Source organism: Budorcas taxicolor, chromosome 18 (genome assembly GCF_023091745.1).
Source record: "Budorcas taxicolor isolate Tak-1 chromosome 18, Takin1.1, whole genome shotgun sequence".
Lineage (NCBI taxonomy): Eukaryota > Metazoa > Chordata > Mammalia > Artiodactyla > Bovidae > Budorcas > Budorcas taxicolor.
The window spans coordinates 10,808,490-10,829,284 of record NC_068927.1 but is presented as its reverse complement, the minus strand read 5'-3'; the positions used below and the strand labels follow the sequence as shown (position 1 = coordinate 10,829,284).

The 20,795-nt window shown below is 45.1% G+C and overlaps 1 long non-coding RNA gene across 1 annotated transcript; it reads right to left on the bottom strand.

Moving 5' to 3' along the window:
- Positions 1 to 226: 226 nt before the first annotated feature.
- Positions 227 to 13,073, bottom strand: LOC128064174 (uncharacterized). Its single transcript, XR_008200920.1, has 3 exons — positions 12,959 to 13,073; positions 8,095 to 8,127; positions 227 to 393 (listed from the first exon to the last, which is right to left on the bottom strand). It is a non-coding gene; the product is annotated as an uncharacterized LOC128064174 (long non-coding RNA).
- Between the last annotated feature and the right edge of the window lie 7,722 nt (positions 13,074 to 20,795).

The following is a 20,795-nucleotide window of genomic DNA, read 5'->3' as shown; positions in this document are numbered from 1 at the left end:
TAAGGTGCTTGCTGATTTTGTCCAAAGATAAATCCCAACTCTCTAGAATAGTACCTGGCACATTGTAGGGCTTCATAAATATGTATTGAATGAATGAATGAAGTTCCTTAACCCTCTGTCTCGTTTGTAAAATGGGGACAATGTTTACTGTGTTTTATGGAGATTAAATGAGACAAAGCATGTAAAAAACACCCAGTAAAGAGACTGGCAAAAAATACTTAATAGATGTAGGCAGTTCCAGGGATTTTTATTTTCTCGTTTGATCCTCATGTTAACGCTGAAAAATAACATCTTGCAGATGAGGAAAATATAGTTCATTGAGATAAAACCAGTTGTTGCCTTGATCTAACATCACAGAGGCTTCATTTGTGGGAATGTATAAATAGACGAAGCCTAGAAGAGAGGGAAAGGAATTCACACTCCATTTTTCTAGCAAAGGATGGTTAGCCCCAGACTCATGAGCCCAGGGATAGAATTCCAAAAACAGTGATCCAATACACGTTCAGTGAGCGATTTACTTCCTAATGTGGTGATCGCTGAAATCATGTTGGCTCACTAGGAGGTATTTGTACTACATAAGTGCATTGCCTTACTTGATAATGTTGCTGTGACAATAAAGGAAAGCTGTAGGCAAAGCGCAATGTATTTTGATTTCAACAGAGTATGCAAAATGTTCCCCTTTAGACTTTATGCATAAGACAGTGAAATGTGTGTTCATGTGGATTTATCACCTAGACCAAAGATCAATAAACTTTTTCTGTAAATAGGCAGACAGTATGTATGTCAAACTTTGCTGGCCATATTGTCTCTGTTGTAACTACTCAATTTTGCCACTGCAATGTGAGAAAAATAGACAGCCATAGACACTGTGTAAACAAATAAGAGTGGCTGTGTTCCAATAAAACTTTATTTACAAAAACAAGCTGCTGGCCAGATCTGGCTCTTGGCTATAGTTTGCCAACCCCTGGCCTAGATGGTTGAATGACTGTGACCCTAATGTGCCATGGACTGAACTGGCAAAGAGTTTCTGTGTTGATCATGTGAGAATAGGCTGACTACATTTATGAGTGATACAAAGCTAGAAGAAATATTCAACATGATGGATAACAAAGTCACAATTTTAAATTAGGCTGAGACACCAAAACAACCAGTCCAAATTAATGTGATGTAAGTTAATGCCTAAAAATATACTGTTCTTTGATTAACAAAACATCATGAATAACGGAAACTAAGCTACATTCTATCAACACAATGAAAGGAGAAAACTGGGTTTGGCTGTAATCGCTCAAAAATGACTGGGGGCTGGCTAGCGACTTCACTTGTTATTCACTCACTCACTTCTGCAGTTTCCAGCAATAAAGTCCCTGTTGCTTTCTAAGCCCTATATATAGTGCAGGAGGGATTTTGATGATAAACAAAATAGTCTCAGTCCTTAAAGACATGTAATATAAACAACTAGACAAGGAAGATGTCCCTTTATTCCTTCTCTTATTCATTCATTCAGTTATTTGTTTTTTCAACAACTAAATATTGCGGCCAACATCATGGCAAGGCCAGATCAGGGAACAAGGATGACAAAGGCAAATGAGATTTTTAAGGAGCTCTGATTATAATTTGGGAGATACATTATATGTGAACAGATCAATTACAACACAGCATGGTATATACCATTTCAGAAATATGAACTGAAGGTATGAGAGCAGAGAAATTGAAGCAGCTAATGCACTCTAGATGATTCCATGAAACCCTAACATTTGAGCTGTTTCTACAAAGTGGATTACGAGTCTTACTATCAGACATGTTGATATATTGTTTAATGTCTGAAGGCTTTTTGTGCCTGGTTCTAAACAACCACAAATACTGTGTTTTGCTTTGATGTTCCATTTACTAAAATCATCCGTTAGATCCTAGGTAAGTTTTTCAGAAGAACTCTTTTGGTAATGTAAATATTGCTTACACATATTTACTAACCTCCAGCAAAGAAATTAAACTACAATGACAAGCGTAGTCTAAGCTGGGTTTCCTGCAGAAACACTCCCTGATTAGGGCTCAAGTGTGCACAGTGTGTTTGGGAGCTGTAGGGAGCCAGGGGTGGGGGGAACTGGAGACTCAGTCCGGGTAAGGAGAGTCAGCCAGAACGGATACGTTGTCAAGCTAGCTACTACAGCTAGTGACTGAAACTCACCACTTGAGGAAGCTCTGGGAAATGATGTAAAGCCATGCCTGGAAATAACCACGGCCAGGGGTGAGGGAACTGAGGTATCTATGCTCCCACACCTGTCAGTCACTGGGTAGGGGCTGTCGCAGGATACTGACAGGCATGGGTAATTCCGAGGCACTTGCAGCCTACCCTGTGCACACATGAGGGTGGGTTCTGGAAGCCTGTGGACAGCCCAGGGACAAAGATGTGGCTAGAGTGCCTGAAAATGGGGTTCTGAGATCACAGGGGTGAGATGCGAGCAGGACCTGCTACCTGCACTATGTATGAGTCTCGGAAACACCAGACACCTTCAAGAGCAGGTGAAATATACAGACATAGAATGCTTACAAACGTACTAAAGCCTATTCTAAAACAGCAACACCAAGCATTCCGTTTATTGCTTCATTATATTTGTCCTTGTACCTGTAACATTCTCAGGTTATTTCTATGCACTTTTCATTTCTTCTAGGGTTTTCACTGTAGCATTTTGACACCTTTCCTGGTTGTATTCATTATGCTGTACCCAAAGTAAAAGGAGAACTTCTCAGGCCTCTTGAAGTTAAAGATCACCTAAAGCAATGCAAGCCTGGTCATAAGATTAAGTAAAGCCCATTCACTATATCCTCTAGATAGAACTTTCTGGACTCACCCTTTCACATGGACTTTACTTTTTGGCAATTTAGGGATAGCCTGACAAAGTGTGTATGCTGAATGTCATGTTTGGCTAGTGTTACACCTCTTTGCCGGGCTTCCCTGCTGGCTCAGCAGTAAAGAACTCACCGGCCAATGCAGGAGACATGAGTTTGATCCCTGGGTTGGGAAGATCCCCAGGAGAAGGAACTGGCAACCCACTCCAGTATTCTTGCCTGGAAAATCCCATGGACGGAGGAGCTTGGTGGGCTGCAGTCCATGGGGTCACTGAGAGTCGGCCATGACTGAGCGACTTCACTTTCACTTTTCACTTTTATGCATTGGAGAAGGAACTGGCAACCCACTCCAGTATTCTTGCCAGGAAATCCCATGGACAGAGGAGCCTGGTGGGCTACAGTCCATGAGGTCATGAAAGAGTTGGACATGAACTTAGTGACTCAACAGCAACACAGTACACCTCTTTGCCTCTTACGCCGTCACTTTAATTTACTGATCTTGTCTGTTAGCACTATTTAAAAGGCACAAATTTCTGTTTCTATTTTATTGTAATTTCTACAGCTTTGTAGAGGTTTCATCTCCTAGGAGATGAGCAATTCAGTCTGTGTACTTAGTACCGCTCTCAAGGACATTGGGCTAATTAATCATTTTGGAACACTGACTTGAACCCTCTTTCTGTCTGGCCGTTATGCATGGCCATCAGCACTGATTTGTCTTGCCTACACTTTGAACATAATAAACTTTATTTTTGGAATTACTTGACTTATGCATGCTTGTCTAGTTTATTCTTTTTTAATTGCACTAATAGAAGCAAGTACAGATTTCTGTCTCATATGCAGACAAATATTTGATCAAAGAATATAAAAATATTTGCTTCTATGGGAAATGGCATGTTTTGTGATGAAAGCACAGACCCGGGAGCCAAATGACCCGGATTCGAATGTGGAGTTCCCCACCCAGGAGCTGTGTATCCTTGGAGAGATCACTTAATCTCTTAGTGCTGGGCAAGGTGTATCAGTTACTGCCACTGATGAGCAATTTTTAGCAATGGCAGACCTATGCTATTTTAAAATTGTTAGTTCACACTTATATTCCTCACTATAACAACTTTTGCTTGCAATATCCCACTTTTTAGCAAGTGTGGGTTTCTTGATTCCTAAGACTTTATCTTATCTTGACAGCAGTAAGGGGGTGGAAGGCAGAGAGCACTGAGGGAAGGCAGAGTAGGAAAGAGTATGCCAAGAGCTAGATACTAACAAGACTGGGGGAACTAGTGTGACCCTTGGACCCTGGAGCTGCTTTCTCCCACCTCCCTAACCAAGGTGAAACCCACCACACTACACCTGTAAAACCCCTGCATCTCTCCTTGTACCAGTTATCACAGTTGCAGTTTTACAGTCGTTGGTGTGGCTCGATGTCTCTGGGCTTTCTAGGCAGCTCAGTGGTAAAGAACCAGCCTGCCAATGCAGGAGATGTGGGTTTGATCCCTGGGTGATTTTTAAGTTGAGGCATTGAGATCAAACAGACCTAGGTTTGCAGACTGGCTTCTGCTCTCACAGTCTGTGTGTGCTTCAGAAGGTTAATTTGCTCAAGCCACAACTTCCTTGGCTGTGAATTAAGGCTAACGGAAGTTCTCTAGGCTATTTTCTTCAGATCCATTCTCTATAAATCTGCACCAACCTATACAGGAGACTGACCTATCTGGACTAGACCAGTGGTTCTCAAATGGGACAATTTTGTCCCCTCAAGGGATGCCTGGAGATACAGAGACATTCTGGAGTGTGACAGCTGAGGAAATTGCTATTAACATCTAGTTGGGTAGAGGCCAGGGATGCTATTAAACACCCTGTGGTGTGCAGGAGTATTTCCTCACAACAAAGAATTATCCAACGCCAAATATCAATAGTGCAGAGGTTTGAGAAACCCTGGGCTATACCAACAGGTTCTCTGCCCCTCTGGCTTCTGGCCAATAGGGAGCCCTAGCAGGAATCAGGAGAGGATTATGAAGTCCAGCTAGTCATTCCCTTTGCTCCAACTCAAAGCGGTTGCCTTGTGTTGGCTGTGGCCCTCCCCACAGGCCCTGACTCCACTCAAAGCAGGCTTTTCTCCTTCTGAGATCTGGCAACTGCTGCCTGTGTTCATTTCTTTGACTTAAGGATGGTTAACAGGTCTGCTGTTACTGGTCCCAGAGTACCACACTTCCTTTTGAGGCTCCTTTGTACTTTGCCACATCTTTGTAAATAGACCCCTTTCAAATAAACCCTCTTCAAATGATCTTAGTTTGATAATCTGCTTTCTTTTAGGATTCTGAGTGATGCCAATAACAACCTCTTCAGGCTGTTATAAGGATTTCAATGAGATAATAGACGGAAACTTTCCACACAATGTGAGGCACGCCATGAACATTCAATAAATTATAGCCTTCTCTTAGTTTCACCTTCAGTTCAGTTCAGTCGCTCAGTCATGTCCGACTCTTTGTGACCCCATGAATCGCAGCATGCTGGGCCTCCCTGTCCATCACCAACTCCCAGAGTTCACTCAAACTCACGTCCATCAAGTCGGTGATGCCATCCAGCCATCTCATCCTCTGTCATCCCCTTCTCCTCCTGCCCCCAATCCCTCCCAGCATCAGAGTCTTTTCCAATGAGTCAACTCTTTGCATGAGGTGGCCAAAGTACTGGAGTTTCAGCTTTAGCATCAGTCCTTCCAATGAAATCCCAGGGCTGATCTCCTGGGTGGACTGGTTGGAATGGACTGGTTGGATCTCCTTGCCATCCAGGGGACTCTCAAGAGTCTTCTCCAACACCACAGTTCAAAAGCATCAATTCTTCAGCGCTCAGCTTTCTTTATAGTCCGACTCTCTCATCCATACATGACTACTGGAAAAACCATAGCCTTGACTAGACGGACCTTGTTGGCAAAGTAATGTCTCTGCTTTTCAATATGCTATCTAGGTTGGTCATAGCTTTTCTTCCAAGGAGTAAGCATTTTTTAATTTCATGGCTACAATCACCATCTGCAGTGATTTTGGAGCCCAAAAAAATAAAGTCTGACACTGTTTCCACTGTTTCCCCATCTATTTCCCATGAAGTGATGGGACCAGATGACATGATCTTCATTTTCTGAATGTTGAGCTTTAAGCCAGCTTTTTCACTCTCCTCTTTCACTTTCATCAAGAGGCTTTTTAGTTCCTCTTCACTTTGTGCCAAAAGGGTGGTGTCATGTACTTATCTGAGGTTATTGATATTTCTCCTGGCAATCTTAATTTCAGCTCGTGCTTCTTCCAGCCCAGTGTTTCTCATGGTGATTGATTATATTCTTTGCAACCAAAGATGGAGAAGCTCTATACAGTCAGTAAAAACAAGACCAGGAGCTGACTGTGGCTCAGATCATGAACTCCTTATTGCCAAATTCAGACTCAAATTGAAGAAAGTAGGGAAAACCACTAGACCATTCAGGTATGACCTAAATCAAATCCCTTATGATTATACAGTGGAAGTGAGAAATAGATTTAAGGGACTAGATCTGATAGATAGAATGCCTGATGAATTATGGATGGAGGTTTGTGACATTGTACAGGAGACAGGGATCAAAACCAACCCCATGAAAAAGAAATGCAAAAAAATCAAAATGGTTGTCTGGGGAGGCCTTACAAATAGCTGTGAAAAGAAGTTCCACCTTAGGTATTGCTGTTACCTTGGGTTAGCTGCACAGTTGACCCTTCCTTCATATGAGCCACCTGAAAATGTTTCCCCTTTTTATTTTGCAGCATACTTGGATATTAAAAGTAGATTTTTTTTTCACTGCTATGCTCTGGTGTCTAGAGATAGCAATTCTGCTGCAGAGCTCAAATATGGCATTAAAATATGTTGTGAGTTGGGAAACTTTTACAGAAATTCCAGGCCTGTCTCTGCTCTTGGAATGCAAGACATTATTTGTGATCTTGTCACATAAATTTGGAAACAATGTCCATACTGGCCTTTTTGTTTCTGGGTTTCTTGACTCGGGAACAAGAATGAAGGAGCCTGATTTTTATTCCCGGTGACAGGAGGAGAAAGGTTGGACTCCAGCCTCTGCAGATCAGGTTGGATGAGATTCAAACATGGTAAGCAAAATCACCATGCCCCTGCCCAAGAGAACAGGAGGCCCTGGGCAGATTCACTGAGGGTAAAACACAAGACCAGATTCCAGTTGTATTGTGTTTAGGAGATGTGGGAACCACTGGGGCAGCTCGGTTCAATCATTCACTCAGTCATTCCCATATATTGATATTTGGTTCTGGCTCTTTTTCATTTAAGTTGACTCTATCCATCACCCCAAGTACATAGAACAATACAAATTAAAGGCAGCTTTCACATTTTCATCCACTGTCTCATCCAGATCTTTCAAAAACTCTGTGGGGAGGTGGGTGGGGTCTATTGGCCCATTTTAAGGTGAGGAACTGAGACTTGGAAAGAAAAAGTCATTTGCCCAAGCTGCATGGTGGTGAACTAGGTTTCATTAAGCAGACCAGTAGACTCTAGAGTCACACAGACTGAGCTGATGATAGGAAGTTACTCTGTTGACCCTCTGTCCTCAATAACACCAGGATTATGGTGCCCACCTCACTGCCTGGCCCCTAGTCAACACTAAGGCCAGCTGCTGGCACTATTATTAGGAAGTAAGGAACTTTGAGTCTGGCACCCCTGGGTTACAATCCTGCTCTGCTTCTAAACAGCTAGGTCCATCAGGCAAACCATTTGACCTGCTGGGCTGTCCCCTCATCTGCCAAGTGAAGGATAATACTGTCTGCCTTATGGGGTTGTGCTGAGGCCCACACAGGTGCAGAGGTCTCCAAAGTGGAGTGTACACATTCTCAGGTGGGATGCAGGAAGAGTATCAGAGTTTTGATCTCTAGCTTATTTAATTCACTTCAAAATAAAAAAGGAAATGAAACTTTACTTATATTTCATGTATGTATATACACTTGACACCCATATTTGATCTGTGTGTCAGCTCTTTTCTTTCTTTTACAATACAGATTAGCTGCTCACACACCCACATCTATTCATTTGCTTTGAGCAAATTGCCTGGTGTGGCAATTTATGTATGCTCAGGTAAATGGATTTAGGGATTGTAATAACCAGTTTTTAAGCAGACTTATAAAATGGACGTGTGACTTTTAAAAAATATCCTGCTAAAATTCTATTTTAAAACATGCTAAGAAGGTAAGTATAAGTGAGCATCCAAAAAATGACAGAACTCACCTTCCTTCTGTCTTGCTAAGGCTTCCTCTTGGGCTGCACCATGACATGTAAAGAAAATAATAATTTAATCTGAGAGGACAGAACATTGCCCCTCACCCATTCAAAGGAAATTATCATAAAATGGCTTGTAATATGGATTTACAACAATTACTATTAATGACAACTTTTTTCTCTGTGCTTAACTTGTGCTTAGAGATTTTAACTAGTAATAGAAGAAGGCTACCACAGTTAGCAAGACACCAAGATATTATTTATTTAAAGTTAGTTTCATTCATTCAGAATTTCTTATTTTGTGTATGTTTTATAAGGTACTCAAAAAGCACCATCTGACAGTGTATAATTAACAAATAAACTGTAATTATATTGGTGATATATGCTTCACGTCATTTTTGTTGGTGGGGTGTACAATTTAAAAATCATGGAGATCCCTGAGCTAATGTAAAGTCATTAATTCAAAAGCTGCCATGCAGTAGATGCTCAATAAAAAGCAACTAGTGTTATCAACAACTTTCCACTGAGTACATACCACATATGATTATTTTTCACCTTAAAATAACTTTATTAAGGGAAATTTCAAACACCTGAAACATAAGAATGGGTTTATGAACTCATTATATACCTTTACCCAACTTTGACAATGATCATTTTTCCAACCTTATTTTATCTCTTCCCCTACTTATTTTGAATATGTTAAAGCAAAGTCCACATCATTTCACCTGCAAATTGTTCTGTATGAACTTCTAACTAATAAGGGCTTTTTGTTTAACCACCTCCCCATTATCACACCCAAACAGTCATTAGCAATTCTTCAATATCAACTTTCAGGTGGGAATCCATCTACCAAAGCAGGAGATGCAGGTTTGATCCCTGCGTTGGGAAGATCCCCTGGATCTTCAGCAGCAACCCACTCCAGTATTCTTGCCTTGAAAACTCTGTGGACAGAGGTGCAGGGAGGGTTACAGTCCCTGGGATCACAAAGGCTTGGACGTGCCTGAGCAACTGAGCACGCAACTAAGCCCAGAGCATGCCATGCTACTATCATTTTTACTATCCTTTGCAGCTGCAAATATGATTGCCTCCCTCCAGCATCCCTCTCCCTCCAGCATCCCTCTCCCTCCTCCATGACCGTGTCCACGCTCCTCCCAGAGGCCAAAACACACAGCAGCACAACTGTCCCTGCCTGCCCCCCTCTTGGCCCCCCATGCTCTCACTCAGGCGCCCTTTTCCAGCACCTTACTCAGCATCCTCAGTCCCTCCCCACTCAACACCCTCCCACTTGCTGTTCCCTCTGAAATGCCTGTCCACCTGCTCTCCCCGTCAGCTCCTTCTCAGCCTTCGGGCCTCAGCTCTAAGACCCCCTCTGCCCTAAGCAGGCCCCCAGTTGACTGCTCTCTTCCTCCACCAAGTAACGTTCGTGTGTTTCACACCACTCATCACAAAGTCTAGGTCTGTGCCTGTCTCCTTCATTTGACTAGGAGGAACATAGTCTTTGATAGCCACTTTTTTTTTCCCCATCCTTAAGTTGAGCTCAGCTCAGTGCTGGGCAGAAGGTAGCAGCCAGCACATCACAGAAAGACTGAAAGGAGTGAGGCCCTGATCATGCCCGGCCTCCTCTTCCAGTGTCTGTGCTTCCTGCTCCTTCAGCCTGCAAGGTCTTCCTTTTCCCTCCCAAGCTGCCCCCTGTCCTTCCACAACACATCCTACCCAACCTTCAGGTTCACTGTGGCCTCCTCTCAGAAACCCAGGCTGCCTCTGTGCCCGCTCACTTCCATCGCCCATCCATCGGATCATTCATGTGTCTCTCACCCTCACCACGCTCTGTGCCCCTTGAGAACTGAGATGGTTCAACTTATGTGCACCTCGACTGAACTAAGTTGCTGATAGAACATCATTCCTGGATGCGTCTGTGAGGGTGTTTCCAGAAGAGGTTAACATTTGAATCTGCAGACTGAGAGATAATCTGCCCTCACCAATGCAGGGGGAATCATCCAATCAATTGAGGGCCTGACCAGAACAAAAAGTCAGAGGAAGGACCAGTGTATTTGCCCTTCTTGAGTCCAAACATTCATCACCCTCTGCTGTTGGACATCGGCTCTCCTGGCTCTTGGGCTTTTGGGTTTGAACCAGAACTATACCACTGGCTTTCCTGGAAGTCCAGCTTACAAACGGCAGATTGTGGGACTTCTCTGCCTCTGTAATTGCATGAATCAGTCCCTCACCATAGATCTTTCCGTGGAAGTCCATACATATCCTGATGGCTCTGTTTCTCTTGAGGGCCCTGACTAATACAAGGACTAAGACTGTCCCGTACAGTGTCTGGAGCTCAGTGCCTAGCCGTAAGAATGTGAGGGCTGTAGAAATAAATCAGACAAGAGCAGGAAGGTACAGTTAAGCCTGAAGGACCAGGAAATAGAGAGCGAGTAAAGTAATGGGGATCAGTGGGTCTTGAGGACATAACAGGATGTCACACCAGGAAGGTTTGGATCGGTAGAGATCTAAGACCCTAAACAAGCAAGAAGGCCCTGGGTTTCCATTTAAGGAGACGCCAAGTGTGATCTCAGGGTGATGACAACCTTTTAAGTAAATATAGAATAATCCAAATATAAGCTCCACTAGGAAAAACCTTCCTGGGGTGGGATAGGGGGGCTTTGATCTCTACCATTCACTGCTCTATCTGTGCCTTCCATACAGTAGGTGCTCAGTGAAGATTTCTCGGACAAATAAATGAATGCATAAAAAATCAGGGCTGGTTGAAGCAAAGGCAGAGATGTGAATTGGATATGAATAGAGACATGAAAGCACCTCTTTTCTCACCACCCCTGAGAACCACCTAAGGGAAAAGACTCACACCTGCCAATCCTGTGGTGACCAGTACCAGGCCTAGCTCATGTAATCTTGTCTTCCCAGTGCCCAGCAGAGGCTGGCACCTGATAGCACTCAGTAAATCACTGTGGAACAAATGATTCTTTCTGTGAAATGGAGGCTAATATTACCTAGCTTGAAATGATTTAGGATTCTCAACAATCTGCATGTCTTCAGTGAAAATTCTAGATTAGTTCAGTCTCTAAGACATTTTTAGCCCTGTTTTTAAGACTGTTGAATCAATTCCAACTTATCAATCAAGGTCAGATTTGTCATTGGAGCATCTGCTTGCCAACATGAGCATGCTCGCATTTTGTTGAGCTATTTTCACATGCCAGGCTGTCTCCAGATCATGGTATTGTCATAAATGCGCCACCAGTGTGTTGGGAACTACTGGTAGGTTGTCTCTGGGGAAAAAAGGAGATGTTCTGAAGAGAAACAGATTTTGCAAATCTGGCATTAAGCAGAGAGTTCTTTAATTCAGGACTGCTGAGGACCTTTGTTATATTAATATGAAGTCATGATCCCCTGGGAGAGGGTCTCAAAAGGTGGTGATTCCCACATTCTTTATTGCTTAAAACCCCTATATTTTAGATATGTAATGAAACACCCAAAGGATAGCTGTTCTACTGTTTTAGAAATGCTATTTTCAAGAATACCAAATCATGAGGATTTTTGCATTTTTCTTAACTACTTAGGTTTCTAAAATGATTGGTCTACCATAATGGAGGAAGGTGCACAAGCTCATTTACACTCCCTCATCCAGTCCTCTTAGGAGCAGAAGCACCAGAATCAAAAGAGATTAGGTTTTGCTGTGAGCTTGACTTATTACAAGCTTCAGCTCGGTCACTTAGCAGCTGTGTAAAGTTCTGCAGATCAATTATCTCAGCCTCAGTCTTCTCATCCATAAAAATGAGGACAGCCACTCCATAGAGAGACTACAGGACCAGGACAGGAGACAATGTCTTGAGAGGCCAGAGCAAGGTCTGACCTGACACACAGGAGGGGAAATTTCATTCATCAAGTGTCAGGCACTGACCAAATCAGTGCGGACAGGGACTGCAGCCATGAAGTTAAAAGATACTTGTTCCCTGGAAGGAAAGCTATGACAGATATTGACAGCACATTGAAAAGCAGAGACATCACTTTGCTGACAAAGGTCCATGTAGTCAAAGATACGGTTTTTCCAGTAGTCATGTATGGATGTGAGAGATGGACCATAAAGAAGGCTGAGTGCTGAGGAACTGATGCTTTTGAATTGTGGTACTGAAGAAGACTCTTGAGAGTACCTTGGACTGCAAGATCAAATCACTCAATCCTAAAGGAAATCAGCCCTGAATATTCATTGGAAGGACTGATGCTGAAGCTGAAGCTCTAATACTTTGGCCACCTGATGTGAAGAGACCACTCATTGGAAAAGACCCTGATGCTGGGAAAAACTGAAGTCAAAAGGAGAAGAGGGTGGCAGAGGATGAGATGGTTAGATAGCATCACCAACTCAATGGACATGAACTTGAGCCAACTCTGGGAGATAGTGAAGGACAGGGAAGCCTGGTGCGCTGCAGTCCATGGGGTCACAAAGAGTCAGGCACAACTTAGCCACTGAACAACAGCAGCCACTGACAGAGAATCTGAGGCTGGAGTTATAAGCCAAACAGAGAAAAGTCCCTGCCCTTAGGAGACTCTAGCCCAGTAGAGCAAGAGAGAAACTTCTACAGAGTCTGGCTTCCCAGGTGATTCCAAGGGACAGCAGGGTGGGCATCAGAGACCCAGGGCAGCAGCAGGCACCGCTCAGGAGAAGTCTGTTGCCAGGTTCCTGGTGAAGGCGCAGAGGCCGCGTACCCACCAGGAGAGGGGCCCTGAGCGCTCCTGCTCCCCAGTGTGACGGAAGAACAGAGCCACAGAGCGCCGGTGAGGCCGCATACCCGAGAGCACTTGGCAGCCCCACAGTCGGAGCTGAAGACACACAGGGAGACCAGTCAGGGAAAACCCGTCTCCTCACCTGAGTTATAAGATGAGCTCATGTTTGATGCTGGAGACTGAGGCCATGAAAACCCGGGCATGGCACAGACAGACCAGACGCCAGGAGCTCTGTTGATTCTGAAGAGACTCATACAACTTTTATAACAGGCAGCACACGCCCCAGTGAGCAGCTGCTCAGTGCCCTGTTTTGCTCTCTCGTCTCCAAAGGGTGGGGCTAAACGATCCCCTGGGCTGCCTGCATCTTCTCCGTCACCTGCCTGCCTGGGAGGTGGAGCAGTTTGTCTCTGACTGCTTGCTTTTCTCCCTCTGTCTGCTCCCCCCACATGCTCACCTACCGGCCTTAGGCATTTCAATGTGCATGCCACAATTCACCCTGCCCAGGGTGCAGGCAGGGGCTTCCAGCTTCTTTACTCTCCAAACCGAGGGCACACCGACCCCTGCCCTGTCCACTTCATGAGTCATATAGTTCGACAGGTTCTCCTGATTAGATCATGTTTAAGCCTTGAAAGGGAGATCCTAGCAAGCTCAGGAAGAAGGCAAAATATTTCGTTTATACCAAATGACAAATACAACTGCGTGTGCTTCCTTTGTGTATCAATTAGCAGCATATGGTGAGAGTGAAACACGCTAATAAAGTTATAAAGAAATTTAAGGGTTAGGGAGACGGTCGCTTCCTCATGGGCTCAGGCAGAAGCGTCTGCTGCTAACACTGCAATTTCCAAACAGATTGTCTGAACACCTGCAGATGTTCAAAGACCCTCCTGCTCTCAAGTGCTCGCCTCCGTGTCTCTTTCAACAAATCAGCCTAATTCAGGGAGAAGTGCCGTGCTTGGGTTAGAGAAGCTACATGACAAACAAGCTTCCTCTCCCACGCCAACCCCAATCAGATGGGACTGCCTGGAGTGCGGTGTTGAGAAGCCTTCTGAGGCCGCACTTGGGCTCAGTGGGAACTAGGATGGATTAGTTACAGTGTTTGCACTGAGAAGGTCACGGGGCAAGGAAGATGCCTGTGCACACCTTTGGCCTTTCAGCTGGGGAACAGTCATAACTGAGGGATTGAAGGTGGTGTGGTCTTGGGAACGTCATTCACTGTCCTCAGCCTCAGCTTCCTGACTATAACATCAAGATGTTGATATTTCCTTTAGGGTCATAGTGAAGATCACATCCAGTGAAGTGTATAGAACTGCTTTGGGAACCCCAATGTATTTACAAACAGAACCCCAATGTACTATAACTGCAAACATTTCTAAACTCAAATAACGGTGTGTATGTGCGTATGTTTGCTTTTCTAACACTCTAGGGAAGGGTTTGTCAGCCTCAGCACTGTTGACAGTCTGTACTGGATTACTCCTAACTGTGGGGGCTGCCCTGTGCATTGCAGAACCTTTAGTAGCATCACTGGTCTCAACTCACCAGATGCCAGCAGCAGTTCCCAGCGATCAAAATGTCAAAGATATTCCAGACATTGCCAAGTGTCCAATGGGGATGAAAGTGCCCCAGAATCATGGGTCTAGGTCAGTTGCTTTCCCCTCTGGCTGCACATCAGACCCACCTGGAGGGTTTTTAAAACTGTATCAATGCCAGTTTTCAAGCCCCAAAGAAGAGCTTTTTATTTAACTGACCAGAGCAGGTGGGAGGCCAGCATCTATCCCCTGATGATTCTAACACACACCTCAGAGTTGAGGATCTCTCAGGAAGCTGTATGGATTCCTTTCTGAGAGAATGCAGGCTCTTCTCTCCTGAAAGCAAGAGGCCTCCCCACCTTTCAGGTAAAGGCCAAGGGCCCTCCCAGGGGGAAATCAGGCAGAGAGTTCCCCCCAACCCAATATGCAATTTCCTTCCTCCATTCAATCACAAAAGTTCCCGTTTTTAATGAGTATATGAACAATGTGTCCTTTAACAGACGATGGAAGAGTGATGAAGGAGATAGTTAAACGTGATGGATATCCATGCTCGTCCATCTTACAGCAACTTTCCAGAGACAATGAAAGCCCTAAGATGCCTTTGATAAAATGGAACTAGACAGAAACATAACAAGTAACATATGACTGGGTACAAATGGTAAAATTAAAGGCAAACATTGTTGATGAGCTCACTAGACCCTGAAGTATTGGAGCACAATATTAGCCCTGGTGGAAAATAACTACATTGAAATATGTCCTTCCTGCTACATGGCTTTCTTAAGACTCTGGAAGCATTCTGTCTCTCTCAGAGTCTTGTTCTCTGTCACCAGGCATTTTCAATAGAATGAACAAAGCAGAGAGTTTGGGAATGGAAGTGAAGGATAATTGAAATCTTGCCTTGATCTATTGTTATACCTGAATAGGCTGAGAGACAAATGCTTGGTCCCTGCAGAGACTCTCCCAGAAGCCCTTCACCTCCTGGGGCTGGCATAGCAGCCAGTCAATCAGCAACACTCACGGAACACCCAGCATAGATAAGTCACCGCGCTAAACTCTCTGGGGAATACTAAGATGGATAAGACACAGATCCTGTCCTCCAGGTGTTTGTAGTCTAGTTAGGGACCTATAAAAACATGATCAACAATACTGAGTAGCCTGAGTTCAACTCCAAATGAGACTCCAAAGAGAAATACTGAGCTGGGAAGTTTCAGACAAAGCTAAGTGGAAATTGGACATGAAGGCAGGGCAGCCCTCTGAAACCCAGGCATCATTTCTTAGAACTGGTATACAAGAGGGCTGTTGGTCTCCTGATACATAAGGGAGCTGTGCAAAAAAACCAGAAAGTCCTGGCCCTTCACCATGGGACAGAGATAGCTTCCAGGGTAGAGCTCTGTTTTCCAGCAGAAGAAAACAGGACCTCAGTGTGAAGCAAGGATGTTGCAAGGCTGGCCAGCTCTGGGTAGAGAAGAGTGAGACTGCATGTGGGCCTGAGTGGAATGCCCTCTGGGGACTCCTGGACACATGCAAGTATTGATTAGGAATCCATCAGCAGACATCTTTATTCTGAGCTCAGGGGATAGGGAGCACTGTGATACCAGTGGGAGAACAGAAGGGATGGGCAGCTAGGCAGAAAACATGCAGACGTGAGGATCAGGAGAGAAGCATGTTTTGAGTATGTCTAATTGCAAAACTACGTGTGAGGCAAGCAATGCTATAAATAATCAGCACTATCAGGACTGAGATAACATGTCACTGTGGCCAAGAGCCTGAAATCTCCCTTGGCCAAGACGCATTGCTCTTGAAGTGGCATTTAACCCCAGCGGCCTCAGGAAGCCCAACTCAGCAGTTTATATGCCAGTGAGGCCTCGCCTGGGCCACGGGAGGCACGGGGTGGGACTTTAGAACAGCTACTGTTAATCCATGGCCTCATCCAAGCCCCCTCCACTCCCTCCTTACAGCCTTGCCCCTAGAGCCTCTGTGCCACATGGCAGCAGAGTGCGTCTTTTATAGCTGCAAGGGACCACGATGCTGCCCTTCCCCTCTCTCTCAGGAAAAAAGCCAAACTTCCTCCCATGTCCACTGGACTCACAGAATCCACCAAGTCTGCTCCCCAGACTCATTCCCCAACTTTCTTTATCTGGCTCACTTCACTTCAGTGACAAGGGCTTGGTCCTGGACCTAGGACGTTCCTAACTCATTTCACGCCCCAGGGCCTTTGCATTTGCTCCCAAGACACCATTCTCCATATATCTGCACGTTTGTTCCATGTCTCCGTTCAGGTCCCTGCTCCCCTATTAGGTTCCCAGAGAGCTCTTCCTGCCCGTGTTCCCTAAGATAGTGTCTATCCCAAGCACTTAGGAGAACCCCTGCCATGTAGTACACCACAAGTATGTATTAAATGAATGAACACTCCCTCCCTGACTATCAGGCAAACTTTTGAGCTCGCTAGACCCCCTTTTGAAGACCTAGGTTTGGAAGCCACTAGCAGGCATTTCCGGAGAAGGCAATGGCACCCCACTCCAGTACTCTTGCCTGGAAAATCCCATGGATGGAGGAGCCTGGTGGGCTGCAGTCCATGGGGTCACAAAGAGTCGGACACGACTGAGCGACTTCACTTTCACTTTTCACTTTCGTGCATTGGAGAAGGACATGGCAACCCACTCCAGTGTTCTTGCCTGGAGAATCCCAGGGACGGGGGAGCCTGGTGGGCTACCATCTATGGGGTCACACAGAGTTGGACACGAATGAAGTGACTTAGCAGCAGCAGCAGCAGCAGGCACTTCATGATTACAAAGTCCCCAACTAACTACCTGGTCCTCTTCTCTGTCACCCTCACATCACCTGAAATATCTGTCCCCATTGGATCCCAACATGCATCGACACTGCTGACTTGCTATTTTATCGACTTAGTTTTGCTTCTCTCAGCCCACAAGAATATCAGCCTCCTGAGACAAGGATTGTACCTTATTTGTTTATTGTTGTAACGCTAATGTCAGGCAAAGAATAGGTGTTCAGTAAATTTTTCTTGAATATCCATCCAGCTAGGCCAGGATTTTCTTGCACCTATATTTTGCTGGTTATTTTCACCCCAGGGCCAAATCTTACATTTACTAAATTGATTAGATATCACTGCACTAGATTCAACTGCTCCTTCTAGTCCACTGGGATCTTCGTGATCCTGATTCTGTCATTCAGTATAACACTGTCTTTGCCTGTCTGCAGAAACTTTATAAAGCTGCTACCCATATTGTTTTCAAGGCAGAGATGGCAGTGGTGGACGAGTGGGCAAGCCCCTCTGTCCTCTGGCCTCCTCACTGTCCTTGCTGACCAAGTTGGGAAAGTCAGGGCCCAGTCTCGTCTGTTCAGTTCAGTTGCTCAGTGGTGTCCGTCTCTTTGCAGCCCCATGGACTGCAGCACACCAGGCTTCCCTGTCCATCACCAACTCCTGGACCTTTCCCGGTTAGGCGGTGATGCCATCTAACCTCATCCTCTGTCATCCCCTTCTTCTCCTGCCTTCAGTCTTTCCCGCATCAGGGGTCTTTTTCAATGAGTCAGCTCTTCACATCAGATGGCCAAAGTATTGGAGCTTCAGCTTCAGCATCAGTCCTTCCAATGAATATTCAGGACTGATTTCCTTTAGGACTGACTGGTTTGATCCCCTTGCTGTCCAAGAGACTCTCAAGAGCCTTCAGCCTCCTCTACCCACACCCCAAAAAGAGGAATACAGAACAGACCCCAAGTATAAGAAAAGGCTGGACCACATTCTGAACCCTACCTTCTCCACTTCCTACTTTGCAAATCTTGGCCATGGCAATTCTCTTTGACTCCTTGCATCTGATTTTCTTTTTTTCTGGTACATAAGACAATAATTCCTACCCCTAGAGTTGTTGCGAGGACTGAACACAGCAACAAAGTACCCAGGACCACCCCAGGCATTTGATGAATGTGTTAACTGTGTGTGTTTAAACAACAAACAACTCTTAGCAGGCCAAATTTGGAATTGAGAGAGGAGAATGAAACCCAGATATTTCACTGAATCTTTTCAAGCCAATGGAAAAAAAAAAAAAACTGAGTACAGGTGAAAATGAGCTGAATCAGAGGTCATGTGGACAGTTGTGGTCTTGTTTAACCTTCCTGTTGAAGTCCCCATGCATCCATGAACCTGAAGACACGGGACGGCAGGGCTCATACGGGGGCAGCAGGAGCTATGCAGGGGCACGGGTCCCTACATGGACCCCGGATGGCAGACGGCAGGCGCGGGGCTCCACTCGCTCCCACGCCGCCTTCCTCGAGCACTGAAGCAGCATGTGCATCCAGCTGGCAGTTTTGTATCTACCTCACGCTCATTTAAATAATGGGGCAAACTATAAAGATGGGGAGATCATCATAAAAAGCTCAGGGAACGTATGCAAATAGAAAGCTCTGCAAAATTCAGAGGAGGCTGGGAGAACAAAGATAATCAAGAGCATTATCAACCTGGCCCAGGTGTGCAGGCGCTGGGAGCCCGAGGGGAGTACATGCCGGAGGGGAGGGGGCAGCCCCCACCACTGCACTCTGAATCTGTATCCATTTTTATTTATGAACTTGCTCTCTCTCTCTCTCTCTCTCTCTCTCTCGAGCTCCTGAGAAACCTAGAAGATGGAGCTCAAGTGCATTTAAGAATGGAGGAAGGTGGAAGTTAGATGTTTGCAGTGACGTCTGTTCTTGACCCTGATCCCGGAACACCTTCATCCTGATGACAAAACCAGAGACACAGCATCATGATGCCAGCGTCATTACCCCTCTGCTCAAAAACCTCAGTGGCTGTCACCTCACTCAGAGTAAAGCCAAACACCCCCACCCAAGGCCTCCGAAGACACCCCCAGCCCTCTCACTTCACTGCCTCCTGCCCCCTTTCCCCACAGCCACACCCTACTTCTTGCAGATCCTCGGACACCCATGGGGCTCTCATTTTAGGCCTTTACTCACCCTCCCTCCTGGCTTTCAACTTCAGCTGGAAGGTCTCACTTGCATGGAGACTTGTCTACCCAGCCCTTCTCCTTGACTCTCCCCCTGCCTTCTTTGTAATAAATAAATGAATGAATGCATTTTCAAAATTTCTTCAAGCTCTAATGTTTGGTGATCAGTGGTTTTCTCTTTCTAGTTCATCTTCTTCCTACTGCCTAAGTTGGGCTCACCTGCCTCCATCAAGAGCCTCCTCAGCCCCTTTAGGGTGCTGAGCCCTGAAAATAGTTAAAATGTAGATCAGTTCAGTTCAATCACTCAGTCATGCCGACTCTTTGTGACCCCATGAACTGCAGCACGCCAGGCCTCCCTGTCCATCACCAACTCCTGGAGTTCACTCAGACTCACATCCATCTAGTCAGTGATGCCATCCAGCCATCTCATCCTCTGTCATCCCCTGCTCCTGCTTCCAATCCCTCCCAGCATCAAAGTCTTTTCTAATGAGTCAACTCTTTGCATGAGGTGGCCAAAGTACTCACCTTTAGCATCATTCCTTCCAAAGAAATCTCAGAGCTGATCTCCTTCAGAATGGACTGGCTGGATCTCCTTGCAGTCCAAGGGACTCTCAAGAGTCTTCTCCAACACCACAGTTCAAAAGCATCAATTCTTCAGTGCTCAGCCTTCTTCCCAGTCCAACTCTCACATCCATACATGATCACAGGAAAAACCATAGCCTTGACTAGACATGTTGGCAAAGTAATGTCTCTGCTTTTGAATATGCTATCTAGGTTGGTCATAACTTTTCTTCCGAAGAGTAAGCGTCTTTCAATTTCATGCCTGCAGTCACCATCTGCAGTGATTTTGGAGCCCAAAAAAATAAAGTCTGACACTGTTTCCACTGTTTCCCCGTCTATTTCCCAGGAAGTGATGGGACTAGATGCCATGATCTTCGTTTTCTGAATGTTGAGCTTTAAGCCAACGTTTTCATTCTCCACTTTCACTTTCATCAAGAGGCTTTTTAGTTCCTCTTCACTTTCTGCCATAAGGGTGGTATCATCTGCATATATGAGGTTATTGATATTTCTCCCAGCAATCTTCATTCCAGCTTGTGCTTCTTCCAGCCCAGCGTTTCTCATGATGTACTCTGCATATAAGTTAAATAAGCAGGGTGACAATATATAGCCTTGACGTACACCTTTTCCTATTTGGAACCAGTCTGTTGTTCCATGTCCAGTTCTAACTGTTGCTTCCTGACCTGCATATAGGTTTCTCAAGAGGCAGGTGGTCTGGTATTCCCATCTCTTTCAGAATTTTCCACAGTTGATTGTGATCCACACAGTCAAAGGTTTTGGCATAGTCAATAAAGCAGAAATGGATGTTTTTCTGGAACTCTTGCTTTTTCCATGATCCAGCGGATGTTGGCCATTTGATCTCTGGTTCCTCTGCCTTTTCTAAAACCAGCTTGAACATCTGGGAGTTCATGGTTCACATCTTGCTGAAGCCTGGCTT